Genomic DNA, 18,442 nt, shown 5'->3' on the forward strand with positions numbered 1-18,442 from the left:
ATGGAGGCGTGCCCTATGATATGTTCATGGCACTTAGTCTGCATTCTATGTGGAAAACTCACATGGCGGTTCAAAATGCCGAAGAGGATGCTCGCATAGTGCGAGAGTACTTCATTGAAAGCGTTGCTTATATAAGAGAAGTTTATCGAGTGATGCCGGAAGAGCCTGAGTGGTTACCCATTCTGGATGTTCTAGCGCAATTTAAGATGTTTTAAGCCACTCCCTTCAGCCGATTGGTGGCTGGAGCTAGTAACTTGTGTACTGAACAGTGCGTGTTGTGTTGTCGCCAAGCAGGCAATAAAGAAAAAAAAGCGTCCTTGGCTTAGTCGGTAGAGCGTCGCGCTGCGGCCGCAAAGTCCTCGGATTGAAGCCTGGCGCTGGGTGCTGTTTTTTTTTATATAGTGCAGTGGCCTGGCTGGCGCGCCGAGCTAGGCTGCGGACGGAGGATGGCGGTGGAAGCAGGAGTAGGCCCGACTAATAAGTGCTTCGCACTTAAAATATATCCCCAAAGAATATACGAAACCTTGGTATTTGTCACTCTTTAGCCGAGCTGCCCTTGCACCAATAAACAACACATACAACAACATTACTGCAGTTACTTGCTCTGGTAGCTGGATTGTTCAAAATAGCCCCGAAAAGTGCTACCCCATCGGCGGATACCCTGATCGTTGCCACGGACTACATTGGTCATGGCGCGTTCAGAAACTTCGCAGGATTACCCACGTCAGCGTTATTGGCGAACATTTTTTGGAGGGCAGCAGCATCATCGACAAACACAATAAAGGAAAGCACTGTCGAAGGGGTGCCGTTGGCAGCCGCGATAGCACACTATGTATAATACTTAGAAAAAGTTGAATTTACTGCAAACTCTTTCTACCCTTTCCCGAACGTTCTAAATATCCTAATGAGGCTCTTCTCCAGCACAGGACACACTTTTTGCTCCCATGCTTCCCCATACTCGTACTGCCTTCGGATAGTGCGAAGCTGTAACCACAGCTGCAACATTCCTTAAAACGAAATCGGGTGATATCAGCACTATCCAGGAATGCTAGAAAAGGACTGGCACTATTGAAGGTGTGCCGTTGTCAACAATAATAGGGCACTGGGCTTACCAAATAAATCAAATCAAATCAAACAATCAAATAAATTACAGCTGTTTTGTCATCTGACCGGCCCATCGTTCAAGTTTGCCTGGCGAAGTGCTACTGTGTCGCCGGATACCCTGAGTACTCTCTAGGATCATGTCGTTCTTGGCTTCTTTGCAGATAGCGGACGTGTGCACACGGCCACCTTTCCGGAGAAAACACAATTGGGTGGCCATAGCATCATGAAGCAATGCTATATAGGGCCGCAAGTGTCGATAGGGTACCATTGTCTGCAGGAATGTCGCAGTAGGTCAAGACCCCGTCTATCATTTGGTTGACTGCAATTCCTTCGTCCGCTTGCACGATTATCCAGGGTTGCCCTATAAGGTTTCGCTTTCCCAACGCATGACCTGAATGCTGCCACAGTCTCATGTGCTCATACTCCTTCGGAGACTGCGCCGCTCTGCCGGAGGCTGTGTCATCAGCAAAAAAAGTTACACTATCTCCCCGAAGGGAACTATGGGTGGTGCAAAGCATCTTGGAGTTACCTATATTTTAACTAGTGTTGGTTACTCACATCGCCTGAGGGTTGTTGGAACTCCGAGATGTTTTGCATGAACACACCCCACGGGAAATTCAACATCCTCCTCTAAAGTTTTCAGTTTGTAGTTTCCGTTGACGTTCAGCTTCGCCTGCCTTCGTTGTATGAGTAGCTTCTTGAGCTAGCTTGAATGAGTCAAGGGCATAAGGCGCGTTCATAGCACTTGCTGCTGTCTCGGTTTTGTAGCGCAGTGGGAAGAGCGCCGCGTACCCCCGTTGCGGCCAGAGAGTTGTGGGATCGAAACCGGGCGCCGCTAACTATTTTTTATAGTGTAGAGGGAGAGGTGTGGACAACGGACGGACGCCGGACATAGCCCTGAGCAAGAGATTCTTTGTATAAGAAACACAATTGGGCTTCCCCAACATCATCAAGCAAGGCTTTAGAAGTGCAGGCACTGTCGACGAGGTGCCATTTGCAACACAAATACTTCATTGAGCATATGAGGGACTATTATCTGATATACTGTAGTTACTTCATCGGATTCAAGATCGTTGAAGATTGCCCGGCGAAGTGCTGCTCTATAGCCAGGTTCCCTGTATGCAGCTACTGTTAATTTTACTCGTGGCGCCTTCGAAGAATGCAGAGCTGTAACTACGAATGAATTATAAGCGAAAGCACTATTGGGCGGTGAAAGCATCATCGAGCAAGGCTAAAGAGCAGTGGTTCGCCACCGTGAGTACGCCGAGGACCGCTCCTGGGCTTAGAAAAATGATGGCGGACGCCACGATAGTGCCGTAGCCGGAAATGTTTGAGTGGGGGGCTATATGCCATTGGTAAAGACACCAAGGCACACCTCTATGCAAAAGATTGTCGCCGTAATTTTTCATCCTCGCCATTTATTTTATTTACATAAAACTACATCCATTTGTCGTGCACGTATAAAAGATCAAAAAAGCGTGAGTTGCGGCTTATAAAACTACATCAATTGGTCGTGTACTTATAAACAGATCGAAAGAGCGGGAGATGAGGCGATTAGAAAATTTCTGGAGGTGTTCTGACGCCGCTACACCCCCATCTCCACCTCAACCGCCCACCTCTGTTACTCCCCCGCCACAAGATGACCTCACGTTGGCTATGTCATTATGTAAAAAAAATGCACTTGCAGCTTATGTCACCTGTACACAATTCAATGCCATCCGGTTACGCCTGACTTATATCATTATGCACGAAATATTGCGGAGTAATGGGCTCGTGCATCGAAGAGTCACCCAGCCTTTTGCGTGTTTGGCTTTTCCCCATAGCTATCGTGTTGTGCAAAAGGGCAGCCTACAACTAGGGATACACGGAGAAATCAAACGTCGAAGGGATACAGTAAACAACATTTTTCCACTTCCAGCGAGGTTATGTGAAACACAAGAATTGATTGCGGTGGATGGTTACCTGGAGTACATTGGGAAGGACTTCGTCGACCCCTGAAATGCCCACGCGTGCCCACTGGGATCCTCGGAGCCCCTTTTGAGAACGCCTGTTATTTAGCAAAGGCCAGTTGGTGGAGCGCCATTGGCAGCAGGTACAGCAAACTCAGCATAAATCCAGGACTATCATATATTCTTTGTTGCCAGGCTCGATATATACTTTGTTGCCAGGCTCGATCGTTCATGATTGCTACGCGAAGTTTTGATCTATCGCAGGGTGCACTCATTAATCCACAGTCCAACTTGCTCGTAGCGACTTCAGGTAAGGCTAAGCTGTACCCACGGCTGCGTTAACGCGAAAATACCTTTGGGCCGCACAAGCATCGTCGAGCAATGCCAGGAAGAATGTGCACAGACGATGTGGTGTCAGTGGCAGCAGGGACCGTGTACTTACCATATGAACTAGATTATATTCTGATATACTGCAGTTACTTCGTTCGGTTGCAGGATCGCCCAAGATTGCCTCGTGAGAGGCTGCTTCGTCTCCGGATACCCTCATCTGTGCCCCGGACAATGTCTCTGGTAACTGCTTTGGAGAATGAACAGCTGTACACACAGCTAAGTTATCTGCGAAACACCACTGGGCCGCTCCAGCATCATCGAGCAATGCTAGACTACCGGCACGCTTCGTGGGTTGCCATTTGCAGCAGGCACAGTGCACTGATCTTGAAACCAAGAATATTATTTAAATACTGCAAATACTTAGTCCGGTTGCCTGATAGTTCAAGATTGTCTCGGGAGGTGCTGCTCCATTGGCGGTTGCCCTTATTGCAGTCACGGCCAGATTTCTCATGGCACCTTCGGCGAATTCGCAGCTATACCCACGGCTGCATTATCGGCGAAAATACCACTGTACGGCAGCAACACCGTCGAGCAACTGAATAAACGAGCCGCGCGGTCAACGGGGCGCACAGGCAACAGCAATAACGCACTAAGCGTAGTACTGAGAATACATTTAATTTACAGTAGGTATTTGGTCCAGTTGGCCAAACGATAAAGATTGCCTTACGAAGTGCTGCTTAATCGGAAGATGCCATGATTACTGTCAATGTCCGTACTGCTTACGGTCCGCACTGTCATGGTCTGTAGTGTCATTGTCCGTACTGTCATGGTCCGCATTGCGCATACAGAGAATATGCAGCTGTACTTAAGGCTCTGTGATCAGTAAAAACATTATTCGGTTGCACCAGCATCGTCGAACAAGGCTATAAGAAACCGAAACTGTTAATGGGGTGTCATTGGCAACGGTGATAGTGGACTGAGCATACGACCGTAAACTCATCGGATTTACTGCAGTTACTTTGTCCATTGCGCAATTGTTAAGGATTGCCTCGCGAGGTACTGCTCCATGCCCAGATGCCCTGATTCAAAAACGGATGAGCAGAATGGGCGGGGTGCCAGTGGCAACACCGATAGCAGACTAAGCATGGCACTGAGACTATCATCTACCTTACTACAGTAACTTCCTCCGGTAGCCTGCTCAGTCCTGGTGCCTCACAAGGTGCGGCTACGTCGCCGGTTGCCGGATTGCTTTCACAGTTCACGTTGCTTTCGGCGCCTTCGAAACCATCGAAGCTGCACTCACGGCTGCTTTATCGGCCAAAATGCTTTTGGGCTGCACCGAAATTGTCGAGATGCGCTATGAAGGACAAGCACTGTCGACAGGCTGCCATGAGAAACAGTGGTAGCTCACTTAGGATATGGTTGAGACTATCATCTACTTTACTGCTGTTGATGGTTTGGTAGCCTGATTGTTCAAGTTTGCGTCGCCAGGTGCTGCTTCTTCGTCGGATGCCCAGATAGCTGCTCGGGCCCAATTTGCTCGTGGCCCCTGCGGAGACTGCGCAGCCGTGCTCACTGATGTGTTATCGGTGAAAACACCACTGGGCGACACAAGCAACGTCGAGAAATCTATAGAGGACCGGCACAGCGAATTGTGTGCCATTCTCAGCAGGGAAAGCAGAATGAACTTAGGATTTATTTTTTTTTTGTTGACTTATTGAAAGGAGTAGAGCTAGCATGGGCAAGGCTGTAAGTAGGAGCGGGTGATAAAAGGAAAGGAAACAGCACAACAAAAGGGGAAAAAACCGTAACATCATTGAAGGACGAATCAAGTACACTTTGTTTGGTGTGGAGGTTCACGGATGAGTGATAAAGCATCCGGGCATTGTACATGTGCAGGCAACAAGTTCCATTCACGTGTAGTTTGGTGAAAAAAAAAAGAATTCGGTAAACGTTAGTTCGGCGTATGTATCCGCTGAGTTTTTTCTCGTGGAGCAAAAGTGCTTGCCGACTAATGAATGGGGTAATCTATACATTATTGTCAATTGGAAATTTGAGGTGACAAAGCAAATAAAATGTTTTTATTCTTTCACTGTAGCGTCTAACTGTGAGACGTTTTCAATTTCTGTAGCCTCTAACTGCGAGACTTTCTGGCCGACGTTCTGCGAGACCGCCGAAAGCGCGGTAGGGGACAAGCAATAAGTGTAACAAAACATAAATCTTGCAGCCTGTCTTGAAATCTTCTTGAGTTTCTTAATGTTGGTTACACTGTGCAAGTCCAATATCACTGAGGCTTACTCTAGTAGATGTCTCATATAATTTTTAAACGCTATAAGCTTTATATCAGGAATACATTTTCCTACAGTGCTTAATAAACAACTTATCTTCCACATTGCTTTTTTTCGGAATTTAGTAGTGTGTTGATTTCGTGCATGGTTAGATGTTATCACAATACCTAGGCATTTAAAATTTGTAACTGCCGAGACAACACGGTTGTTTATGGAAAATGTGAATGAGAAGGAATATTTCTTCGGCGTGATTGACACTTAAGATTTATCTGCCACGTGGTGCTCTTTTTTTGTATTTTAGCTCAAGCTTCATTAAGGATGGCCTGATTGCTATGGCCACGGATCGCATGCTAGATAATGCTTTCGTGTCCAAAAAGCTCTATCACTATATTAATATTGCAAAGTATATCATAAATAAAATAAAAAGAAAAGGGGCCTCAGAGCTAAAAGTTGTAAATGCCTGAATCTACTGTGGCAGTGCTTGACGATACTCCTTCAAGGTTAATATCTGACGCCGAAAAAAATAAGATTTATTTCATGCCTGCAAAGATTCGTTTTTATGTATTGCTCTGTGCTTCATAAGCAATTTTGTATGTCACACGAGATTGAAGGTATTCTCGAAGTATAAAACCATTTCATCAACTTGACTTTGCTTATCTTGTGTTGTTTACGTAGCTGTTAGTGCATTTAAGAAGAAATTAATACTGATAATAGTAGTTTTATTCGTACCCAGAACAAGTGGAGCCAAGCGTGGATCGCTGCAAAACGAGCTCATGTAATGGTATACCCCGTATCCAAGCGTCCGACAAGTGTCTGTGTTATCTCTGTGCCAAGGGAAGCGCGTGTTCCATTCTTTCTTTGTGTACCCCATGTATTATCTGTTCTGATAGGGAGAGCATTCCGATCTAACGAGAACAGCCCGGAATAATCTTCTTGAATCTACAATGTTCTTCATGCGAACCGACGGTTCGAGAACCACGCGCGTCGAAAAATAAAAAGCCTGCAGAGCAGCCGCCGGGGTATACGATTTCATGCATTGGGTTTGTTTGTTTGTGTTTTGCTTTTACCGCCTCGCTGCGCCGGTCTGTGTTATATCTGTGCCAAGGGAAGCGCGTGTTCCATTCTTTCTTTCTGTGCCGCGTGTGTTATCTGTTCTGAGAGGGAGAGCAGTCCGATCTAACGTGAAGAGCCCGGAATAATCTTTTTGGATCTCCAATGTTCTCGATGCGAATCGCCGGTTCGAGAACCACGCGCGTCGAAAAATAAAAAGCCTTCAGAGCAGACTCTTGGCAACACGATTCTGCTGCGCTCGCTGACGCACGTCACTTTGTTGACCGCTGCTTCGCCGCTCCTGTATTCTTTTGAGTTGTAAGGGGAGCACAAGTTCGCTCCAACAAACTTGTTTCTTTTCCAAAACAACTGCGTCGTCCTTGGCTTCGTGACATCTGGTGAAGGTGCTGGGTACACGCACCCTATGCCCTCGTCAGCTGACAAGCAAATCCCACTCATGCCAGCCGCCGTCAGCAAAGACTTGAGCCGAAGTTTGGACTGCTTCCGGATAAAGTATAGAAACAAGACGTCGTCATCCCCACCATGATCAACGCAGGCACCATGACCAGTACTACCAATCCTGCCCTCGCCCTTAAACAGCCCCGGGAACCAGCATCGTTCCGTGGATCCCCCGGAGAAGACCCTGAGGACTGGTTGCAGAAAGTGGAGCGCGTCCGCATCTTCAACAGGCGGGATGACGAAGAGACTTTCCGCAATGTTTTCTTCTATTTAGAAAATACGGCCCGAACGTGGTTTGAAAACCATGAAAGCTCCCTAACCGACTGGGCTCTCTTTAGACGGAGTTCCTAAAAACATTCGCCACCGTCGTGCGGAAGGAGCGAGCCGCCCTTTTGTTGGAAACCCGCACACAACACCCCAACGAAGGGGTCGTGATCTTCGTTGAGGAGATGAAGCAACTATTTCGCCGCGCACGGACCCCGAAATGACGGAATAAAAGACGTTACGCCTCATGATGCGCGGTGTGAAGGAGGAGCTGTTTGCTGGACTTGTCCGCAACCCACCCAAAACCATCGCTGAATTCGTGACCGAAGCCAGCACGATCGAGAAGGCTCTCGAAATGCGTGCTAGGCAGAATGACCGGAACCTTGTTTCCGCGGCCAGTACGAACTACGTCGACAACATGCAGATTCCGGCTGATAGCCTACGCGAGACCATCCGCGCAGTAGTGAGAGAGGAGCTGCGGAAACTTTTCCCGACGACGCCGCAACCCCAAGTCGCTTGCCTAAGTGACGTGATCCGGGAAGAAGTTCAAAAAGCTTTGGGAACTTCTGTGGGATCCGAAGTACACTGCGAGCCCCAAGCTATGCCGTACTCCGCGGCTGTTCATCGACCTCGCCCTGTTCCAACACGTCGTCAAGAGCCACGTCGTCAATAGGCCCCGCCCTACTGCCGCCCACTGTCACCCGCCCCACCCCCTGTAGCATGAATCCAAACGCCGAGGAAGACTGACGTATGGCGAACACCGGATAATCGTCCTCTATGCTACCACTGCGGAGAAGCCGACCACATCTACCGTCGCTGCCCATACAAGAGACTCGGACTTCGTGGTTTCTCCACCGACGCACTACGCCCGCGACCCGGCCAGCACCCATCTGAGATAGAAGAATACCTGTCGAACACCAGCCATGGACCAGCCCGTTTCAACCGTTCGCCGTCGCCCTACGCATACCAGTCGCCGGATCGCCGTAGCAGTGCTGACTTCGCACGTGGAACGTATCCCAGCCCACGCGGGGAAAACTAAAGGCGGTAACTTCTGCAGGTGAAGTTGCAGAACGGCGAAAACAAGCATAGTGCGCCCAGTACCAATAACAGTGCGCCTGGGTACTTTTATGTTTGTGTGTATTTCGTAACTTTCATTGTTTACCCAACCATTCTTACTGCTGTAAAATGAAGATGCATGATATTTAAGCGCAAACAGCTCGTTCGGCAAGCTTATAGGCCCTGTCTGATTTGCGTTTGCTTTTGCCAGCCTCAGCCAATCGCACGGCTGGGTGTCACGCGTCTCACGCGGCAGAGGAATGAGGCTCAAGTTGATTCAATCGATGGCAACACAATATATTTACAGAACAAAACCACTCAAACGAACGCAATCATAACCAACTCACAAGCATATCACACTATACACAAAAATACAAGCACAACCTCATACTATCCCAAAAATCTAGTCAGATAGTCACTATAACCCATTAACTGTCTACTCCAAATCCAAACATCCTACCGCCGGTACCACGGTGCGATGCCGATGACGTGGCCCAGTGGGTCGGTTGGGTTACGCGTCACCCAACGTCGCCGAACGTCGCGATGGCCCGTGCTGGTGCGTCGTGGTCCGGAGCTGCCCGCTGTGCGATGACTCGGCTTCGCTGAGCAGCGCGGCTCAGCAGGAGGCCAGTAGAGCGAAGCTGCGGGTAATCGGTGGTCTTGAGCTGCCCGCTGCCAGACGGTGCGATGCCGCTGGTGCGTCGTGGGGCACGGCTCGACGGGTCGCCGGCGGTGCGATGCCGCCGGTCAGCAGGAGGCCAGCAGAGCGCAGCTGCTGGTAATCGGTGGTTCCGGGCAGCCCGCTGCCAAACGGTGCGATGCCGCTGGTGCGGTGTGCAGGCACGGCCCGAACTTCCCACCGTTCCTCCAAAGAACCCGTTCCACTCTGTCCACTCCAACCTTGTTCTCTTCCTCTTCACCTCGCATTAATCGTGTGCAGTTCCCATTCGCTGAACAAGCTACCTCCTCCTCTTCTTCGATTACCCTGTGTTTCTTCTCCATTGGTCACTTCAACATCCTTCTCACCATCCCGTATGCTGATTCTTCTTTCTCTTCCTCTTTTATGACAACATCTTCTTCTGGGGCCAATCCCCCTTCGGGTATGGGCTCTTACCACATGACACTGGGCATATGACATCGTAGGTTCTGTTGCGGGAAATGAGCTAGTGTGTCGCATGACCTTTCCATTTTTTTCTTATTATGCAGCCTATTTGATTGAAGTGTGCGTTAAAATAAAACAAAGACCTAACCCTGGTGTGATACCCATTTTCCATCCGATACTGCGAGTACGAAAGCTCATTGGACTATTTCAAGGATCTTTTGTCAATATACAAACGGACCTTAGGTAACCTGAAAACTAACTTCCCCATTTTCGCTTTGTTCCCTTGCATTAGCATTGTACATATATCTTCAGATTATTCCTGGTGTAATTTTTATTCGTAAGAGGCTCCGAAGCATCGAACACTTGTCGCGTTCTGCTTGGCGCGAAACGAAATACAGGGCGCCTGGCGTTCTCACAAAAAGGTGGGTTGCTGGGAGCTGGCACGCTGTCTCGCGCGTTCATTCCTTCCTACATGCCTTATTTTTTGTTTTCGTCGTCGCCCCGTCCCTTCTAGAGTGTGTCGCAAAGGAAGTTTTAGCAGCCGAGCGCGAAGTTGGAGATGGCCGAAATACACAGGGTGGCCACTATGACGACACTCGACCCACCGCGGCCTGCGCGTTAACCTTCGACCTTGAACTTATAACTCAGACAGCCGCACGCGACACGCCAAACACTCTAGAGGCTAACACGTGTTTAAACCTCGACATCGCATCTACCAACAAGGGAAGTGGTCGCGATGACTAACTTAGGCATGGTTCAAGCACCTGGAGTGTGTACTTTAGCGCAGATCTAAAGTGGCTGCTCGGGTAGTTAAATTGTGGCGTAGCCGAGTTAACGAGAGGCAAGAAAGCAAAGAAACGCCTTGACCCTGCGCCGGCGCCGGTGCCTGCGGGGGCCGCAGACGCGGCCGCGGAGACGCCAGCGCCATATCTCGCCCCCGCCGCGGATCCTCCAGCGGCGAAGTGCGAGGAGGTGGCGCCGCTCGTCGGCACCCCAGCAAAGAAAGAACTGAAACTAAAGCGTGGCAAACTGTTCGCATGGTGACGATGTGAAACATCTCCCTCGCGAGGGGAACGATCAAATGCAGAGCATTTCCGGGGGCGCACGACGTTAAGTAGTTTGCGTTACGTTAATGTTTTGCACTTGTGGCAACTGCTGACGAGAGAGCGCTCGTCAGCAGTAATTTGAATGAGTCAACGATATACGGCCCGTTTGTAGCGTCCCATTCTGTGTCGGCTTTGTGGCGCAGTGGGTAGACCACCATGTACTTTCCGTTCCGCCCGCAGGGTCGAGGGATCGAAACCAGGCACCGGATAGTATTTTCTTTTATATAGTGTAGAAGGATGGGTGCGGACAACGACGGTGCGGGCTACGACGGGACAACGCGGGTGATATCGTGCGGGAGTTACTGAAATTTTCTGCATTTAAAACGAAAACCCTCCAACGACGCAGCGATTCGCCGATGACTGTGACTTACGACACCCTCATCCCGACGACCCCACCTAACCCTGACGTTACTCCTGAACACGACGATAACCACATGGCGCGACGTGTACTTCACATGACTGAGCCTGCCGCTGAGACGACGACAACAACGACGCACGGTACCCAACCGTCAACACACACAGGCCGAGATGCGACGCCCCGACGCACCCGGAACTCCAGAAAGGCAGCGTCAGACGTCCAGTTGTCCATCGACGGCTTTGACGTAGTCGCCCTCATCGACAAAGGAGCCGACTACTCGGTGATGAGCGGGTCATTCGCGTCTAACTTGAAGAAAGTTACAAGATGGGATGATCCGCATATACGCACAGCAGCAGGCCATCTCGTAACGCCAAGTGGAACGTGCACATCCCGCGTCACCATAGACGGCAACACGTACCCTGCTGCGTTCGTAATTTTACCTAACTGCTCCCGTGACGTAATACTAGGAATGGACTTTTTGACGGACAACAGCGCAACAATTGATCTGCAGACCAAGTCGATAACTTTTTCCTCCGATCACTCTACGACGCCGCCACTGAACCCCGATCACCGTGCTGCTGTGAGGATCGGCAACGATCACGTCACCATGCCACCCCGCGCAACTTGATGATCACCGTCTACGGTGAGGATGCCGCTCCTGACATCTACGCTACCGTAGAGGGTAACCAAAGGTTGCTTATCAACCGCGGTGTCTCCGTCGCAAGAGGCATTGCGCGCTTTAAGCAATGCAAATCTCATGTTTTGGTCGCTCGGCGATCGCTCGGTTTGCTGTGACGGTCCACCATGCTCGTGGTGTCTCCAGATACTGCGCAGCTGTCACCACTACTGCGTTATCGGCGAAAACACCACTGCGTGGAACCAGCATTTAGCAACTCTAATGAAGACCGCCACGGTCGATAGGGCGCCATTGGCAGCAGCTCCAGCACGTGGAGCATAATACTCAGACTACCGCCTCATTTCCTACAGTTATATCGTCGAGTACGAGGATGGTTCAAGACTGGCTCGCCAGGTGCTGCACCTATCGCTGGATGCCCTGCGCGGCTGTGCCCGCGACTGCGTTATTAGCGACAACACAACTGGGGCGCAATATTATCGTCCAGCAATGCTATATAGGACAGGCACTAACGATGGAGGAACTGCACACTGAACATAAGGCTGAGACGTTTTTCTATTTGACTGTTTTTGGGGTGCCCGCTGCCTTCATCTGGTCTCGACGTAGCTAACAGTGTTGCAACACGGAACGAATACAACACAAACATCTTTGCCTGAGCCCGTTAAACCGGCAAGTAGTCGGGGTATGTTACTAAGGCCCAAAATGCTAAGCTCTCCCTAGGCGACATCAAGACAACCACGATACCTGACAGCCCCGTTTACGTCAAAGAAAGTCCGCTGACAATGCTCGATTTTGTTATGCTCTGAGGCAAACGAAAGTGACAAATTGAAGGAATTTGTGAACGGCAAACTGTCAAAATTGAGACCGCAAGAAAAAGAAAAAGTATACAGCATACGTGATGAGGCTGATGTGCCTAAAATGAGCTCATTGGCTCTGATTGTACACGATGCTCCAGCATCGTTCATTCAGTCCGTCTTTTTTTCTGTCACCGGAGGTAAATATCTGTCAATGAACTCGTTTCTAGGGAATACCTCCAGCCATTTTTTGAATTTCCATACAAGAGGACTAGTATATACGTCGATAAATTTCTTAAAATTGTTTCATCGTTTACCAAAACATTCCCAGTAATTGGAAGAACACAAACCTGCTTATCAGAAGACGACTAAAATTATTCTTGCATTTGTTCCTTAAAGTCTTAGGTCTTTTAGAACTTACATAGTAACTATGTTGATGCAACTGTATGTTTATTGTCCGACGCTTTCGGCAAATGAACCGTCGAACTTCAACTAAACACTCTTCATCGTGAATTTGCCCGGCAAAAAAGTTGAACAAACTTTTGTAAATTTGATAACGAAAGATTTATATTTGGCTACATTTATTGTTCCCCATTTTAGGTATTTCGCCAGCTTTTCAGAAACTTGCAACGTTTCCCAAATGTATTTCACTCGTAAACAATATTTTAGTTGACATCAGTAAAAATTTAAGAGTATTTGTCGCCAAATTCAATCAACTGTCATGCTGCAGAAAATAGTTAGTCTTATACTAGATCAATCTGTAATGGTTACAGCTTTCTCAAATTTCATGCATTTTTAAATCTTCTCTCACTGCCAGATGATAGAAGCGCTGGAAATTAATAATTATTGCAACTATCTCAAAGCATTGTGATTCAATCATGTTGCAAAATTAGTTTCACCACCATTTTTCGATTGACATAGTACAAAAGCTTAATCCATGTGGTTGCAAACATTTACTCTTCTGAAATAAATCCTAATGGTCACCTACAATAACCTTTCGCACATTTTATCTTGCTGAAAGTCAAATCTATGGCTAACAAACACATTGCTTACCGACAGATGCAAAGGTGTTAAACTCGAAAACTCTAAGGGCAATCATGAAATACAAAGTTCCACGCTGACTATAAAACAATTGCAACCTAATTACACGCAGCGAAAAGAAGCTAAAGCGCAATAATACAGAAATCAATAATATTTTTATTAAAACGCCCTTCCGGATAAAATATCTGCAGTTAACAACAACGTTACTTAGCGTGACTAAACTGACATTGCGAATCACTTCGCAATCTTCTTTGATGTCCAGTAAATCGTACCTCCAAAAAAGAAAACGAATTTAGAAAACCGATATTCTACCTTCTTTCTGTTTCACATGGTTCTGCATAAAATACTTATCATTACAGGCAGCCTAGCCGTTACAACTTGCGGCCTTGATGACTCTCATTCCTCATATACAAAAATAGTAGCTTAAGTTGTGAGAAATAGTATGTCTCGATTTTTGATTTCATTGTACAAACAGTTGCTTTCCTGCATAAAATAAAATCAAAATATTTGAGCTGACAACTGTTCTGAAAAAGAAAATACTTGCGCTCCTCCTGAAAATTTGCCTGCCGTCTGGATACTCGAGTGATCTTGCACCTATTTTGCATATTGCAGCGAACCATGCATTGGGTTTGTTTGTTTGTGTTTTGCTTTTACGGCCCGGTGGCGCCGGTCTGTGTTATGTCTGCGCCAAGGGAAGCGCGTGTTCCATTCTTTCTTTCTGTACCGCATGTGTTATCTGTTCTGATAGGGAGAGGATTCCGTTCTAATGGGAACATCCCGGAATAATCTTCTGGGATCTACAATGTCTTCGATGCGAGTCGACGGTTTGAGAACCATTCGCGTCGAAAGATAAAAAGCCTGCAGAGCAGACGCCGGGCTATACGATTCTGCTTCGCTCGCCGGCGCACGTCACTTTGTTGACCGCTGCTTCGCCGCCCCTTTTGAGTTCTTAGGGGAGCACAAGTTCGCTCCAATAAACTTTTTTTTTTCAAAACAACTGCGTCGTCTTTGGGTTCGTGACAATATTAAGTTACCAAAAAGGCCCTAACGCGCGGTTACATCAGCGCGAAATTTTCGTAGACCCTATAAAGCCTTTGGCACAACTGATCATCACATTATTTTCGTAACCTTTACCACTTCAAAGAACTGGACAATCGGCCCTGCTGTGCATCCTGCGAAGTGCATCGTGTGTGATTGCCCACACGTCACTGCATCAGCGGACTGCCCGCGACGATTTAAACCCCGCCGGCAACCCCAGACCTACGCCCAGGCGGGTATTCAAAGCCACGACCAGCACGACGCCAACACCACCCACCAAAAACGCCCCAAGAGATCCGAGTAAAACCAAACAAAAGAAACCGGAAACACGAGTAACAAAAACAAGACAGCTCGGAACAACACAGGAAAGCCCCGAATGAGCGATCCCCGAACAAGCAGCCGGGCAGTGACAAGGTGAGCAGCCCCAGTGCCTCCTCTCACTGCTCACGCCAAAGCCCTCAAACATCCGCCCCCCCCCCCTCTCTCCCGAGCTATTTACGGAGCTGGCTAACATAAAAGCGGGGTTAGCGCTTCTTAGACAAGAAAACTACACTCTGCGACAAGAAAATAAGGTGCTGAAATAGCAGCTTGAAAACCGCCCCCAGGGGGACTTAGATACTAACCGCCCTGCCTCTAAGCGTAGAGCATTAGATAACTCCCCAGAAAATGGGGTAGAGCAACCTATGGAGGATGACTACGTAGATAAAAGAATTGCCATCCTAGAAAAGAGCTTAACCTCAGTAAGAAAGACTTTTCATGAACAAAAGAACGAATTACAGCCCAACATGACCGCCATGCAGGCTAGCATAGAAGCTCTCCGAAATGAGTTGCACACGTTCATAAGTAACGTCGTGCAAAGCATAAGCACCTCCATAGGGCTCGTCCCCCAAACAGAACTTCAAACAGGACTTCAACATGGATCCGCAACCCAATAATAAACCCGCTAAGTTAGAATCTTGCAGTGGAACTGTAGAGGTTTCGCAAAGAAAAGGTGCAATCTCCAGTTACTAGTTCAATCAGTCAAAATTCCCCCGAATATCATAGCCCTACAAGAGACGGGCAAAGCAGTCAAACTTCCCGGCTATACAGCCTTCCAAAGCGATAGAGATCACAAAACAGCAGTACTTATTCAACGTAATATCCCGGCCAGCAGGACTCAATTCGACAGTGCAGAAATATCTCACGATTTCATAACGATTCTGCCCACTAAAAGAGGAGCTGCAAAGCTCTTTATTCTAAACGTGTACATTAATCCCAAAGCGCAACACCATCTGTTTAACCTTCTCTTCTCGTTAGCCAGACGAGAGGCGGGTCCCCACACTTTGGTGGTGCTAGGAGACTCCAATGCCCCACATACAGCATGAGGATACTCCAAATGCACGAAAAAAGGCAACGACCTCTGGAATCAGGCGCAAATTCATCACTTCACAATAGAAACAGAACCAAATACCCCAACCAGGATAGGTCAACAGCGTACAGAAAGACTCCACCCTAGACCTTACTTTCACTCTGCATGCCAAACAGGTCAGGTTTGGAAAACTACGGACGAATCAGTTGGAAGCGACCATTTTATAATACAGATAAACCTTCAGCTCACTCAAGCCATCAAGAAAACTCATCATCAACAACACCTCACCCATTGGCACGAGTTCATAAATGTCAGAGAATCCCGGCGGGATGAACAAAACACACAAAACCCCCCAGACCTCCACAACTGGGTCAAACAACTGGTTAAGGACGTGAATTCAGTCACTCAAGCAACGGACCCAGAAATTCCCGCAGATACAGTGGACACGCACCTTCAACACCTATGGGAAGCATTCAAAAGCGTTCAAACAAGGTGGAGGAAAAATAAACACAATCGAAAACTACTCCGAAAACTTGCTGATGTAGAATCCGCCATCCAAAAACACGCTCTTCAACTCTCACAGAACCAACGGGACGAAATTTGCGACCGAATGCAAGGGAACTTGGGGATGAAACGTACGTGGCAACTGCTCAAACACCTGTCGGACCCTAGCAATTCGAAAACAGACCAGGCCCACTCGACTCACCCACATCTTACAAAACTTCACAGGCTCGGATACAGACCTGATTAATCGCATCAAAGATACGTACCTTCCCAAAACCACCAACGACCCCATCCCCCCCTACATGGGCACAGACAACGCGAGCATGGACGGGGACATTACCGAAGCAGAGGTTAGGGCAGCCATACTCAAACTACGACTTGGCTCATCCCGGGGGCCTGATCAAATCACCAATGAAATGTTAAGAAATTTAGACGACGACTCGATAGTCGAGATCACCAGCTACTTTAACAAATACCGGACACGGGGCACACTACCGCATTCATGGAGACACGCCAAAATAACATTTATACCCAATCCCGGTAAACCCCTCTCTCTTGAACACCTGCGACCTATATCCCTCACGTCGTGTTTGGGAAAACTGCTTGAACACGTGATACACGCAAGTCTAGTCACTCACTTGCAAACGACGAGCTCTATACCACATACTATGTGTGGATTTAGGGCTGGGCTTTCACGCAGGACATTCTTCTCCAAATTTTGCATAAAATCATAACCCCTAGAAACAACCTAGACACAGCAGCCATCCTAGCACTCGATAAATTAAAAGCATTCGACAACGTATCCCACTCAGCCATTATGCGAGGACTTAGTTCAGTAAACCCAGGCCATCGCACATAAAATTACATACGGAGCTTCCTAACCTATAGAACGGCAATCTTGCAAATTGGAGGAGTTACGTCAGACACGGTCGAACTCCTGGCTAGAGGGACACCCCAAGGAGCAGTTTTGTCGCCCTTGCTATTCAAAGGGGACGTACTAGAAATCCCCCAACGACTTGACCAAATTGCGAACCTTAGATACAGTTTATACGCCGACGTCATCACCTTGTGAGTCAAACGCGGAAGTGACCAGAAATAGAACAAACCTTGCAGGATGGAGTGCAAGAGGTGGTAACATGAGCCGAGAAGGCAGGAATAACATGCTCTCCTAGCAAATCCGAATTGCTTCTCCTGACCCCCAAGACACGCTGCAAAGTATCTCCCAACATCAAAGTCCACATATGGGATGATCCAATACCAGAAGTGTCCACGCTCAAAATTCTAGGAATGCTCATCCAAAACAACAGAGCAAATACAGAATATATAAAAAAGCTTGAACGGCACGTCACCCAAACGATAGGCCTCATCAGTAGAATCTCCAACCACCGGAAAGGCCTACGTGAATACGAAAGAATCCGGCTAATTCAATCATTCGTCTTTAGCAGAATCACATACTCCCTACCGTACTTGCAACCCTCTAAAACTGAATGGCAAAAAGTCAATGCACTAATTAGGAAGGCATACAATTCGGCGCTTCAGCTCCCTCTAATCACTTCCACTGCCAGATTCGAGAGCTTAGGGGTACACAATACTGCGCAGGAGCTTATAGAAGCTCACATATCGAACCAAATCGCTCGTTTATCTAAAACCCCAACTGGACACAACATTCTCAAAGAACTTAAAATCAACCAAATCAATAATACCTGAAATTTTAAAAAATCTGACTGTCAAACCGATCCCGAGAAATATGCATCACGTATACCACGCCAAACGTAGAGAGCATTGGGTGAAGGCTCTAAAGCAACGATTTAACACCAAAGTGGAAACAATTTATGTGGACGTGGCAGAATATAGGCATCGTGCTGCATTCGCAATAGCAGTAACCAACTACTCCCAGCCCCCCCCCCCCCCCCCCCCCCCTTAACTCCCTAACTCTTCTCACCTCCAACCCTGCAACTGCGGAAGAGGTGGCTATAGCCCTAGCGCTCGTACAAAGGCCAACCCCTACAACCATAAT

This window comes from Haemaphysalis longicornis, unplaced genomic scaffold (assembly GCF_048455015.1).
Source record: "Haemaphysalis longicornis isolate Haplotype H1 unplaced genomic scaffold, Haemaphysalis longicornis Haplotype H1 scaffold_11, whole genome shotgun sequence".
NCBI lineage: Eukaryota > Metazoa > Arthropoda > Arachnida > Ixodida > Ixodidae > Haemaphysalis > Haemaphysalis longicornis.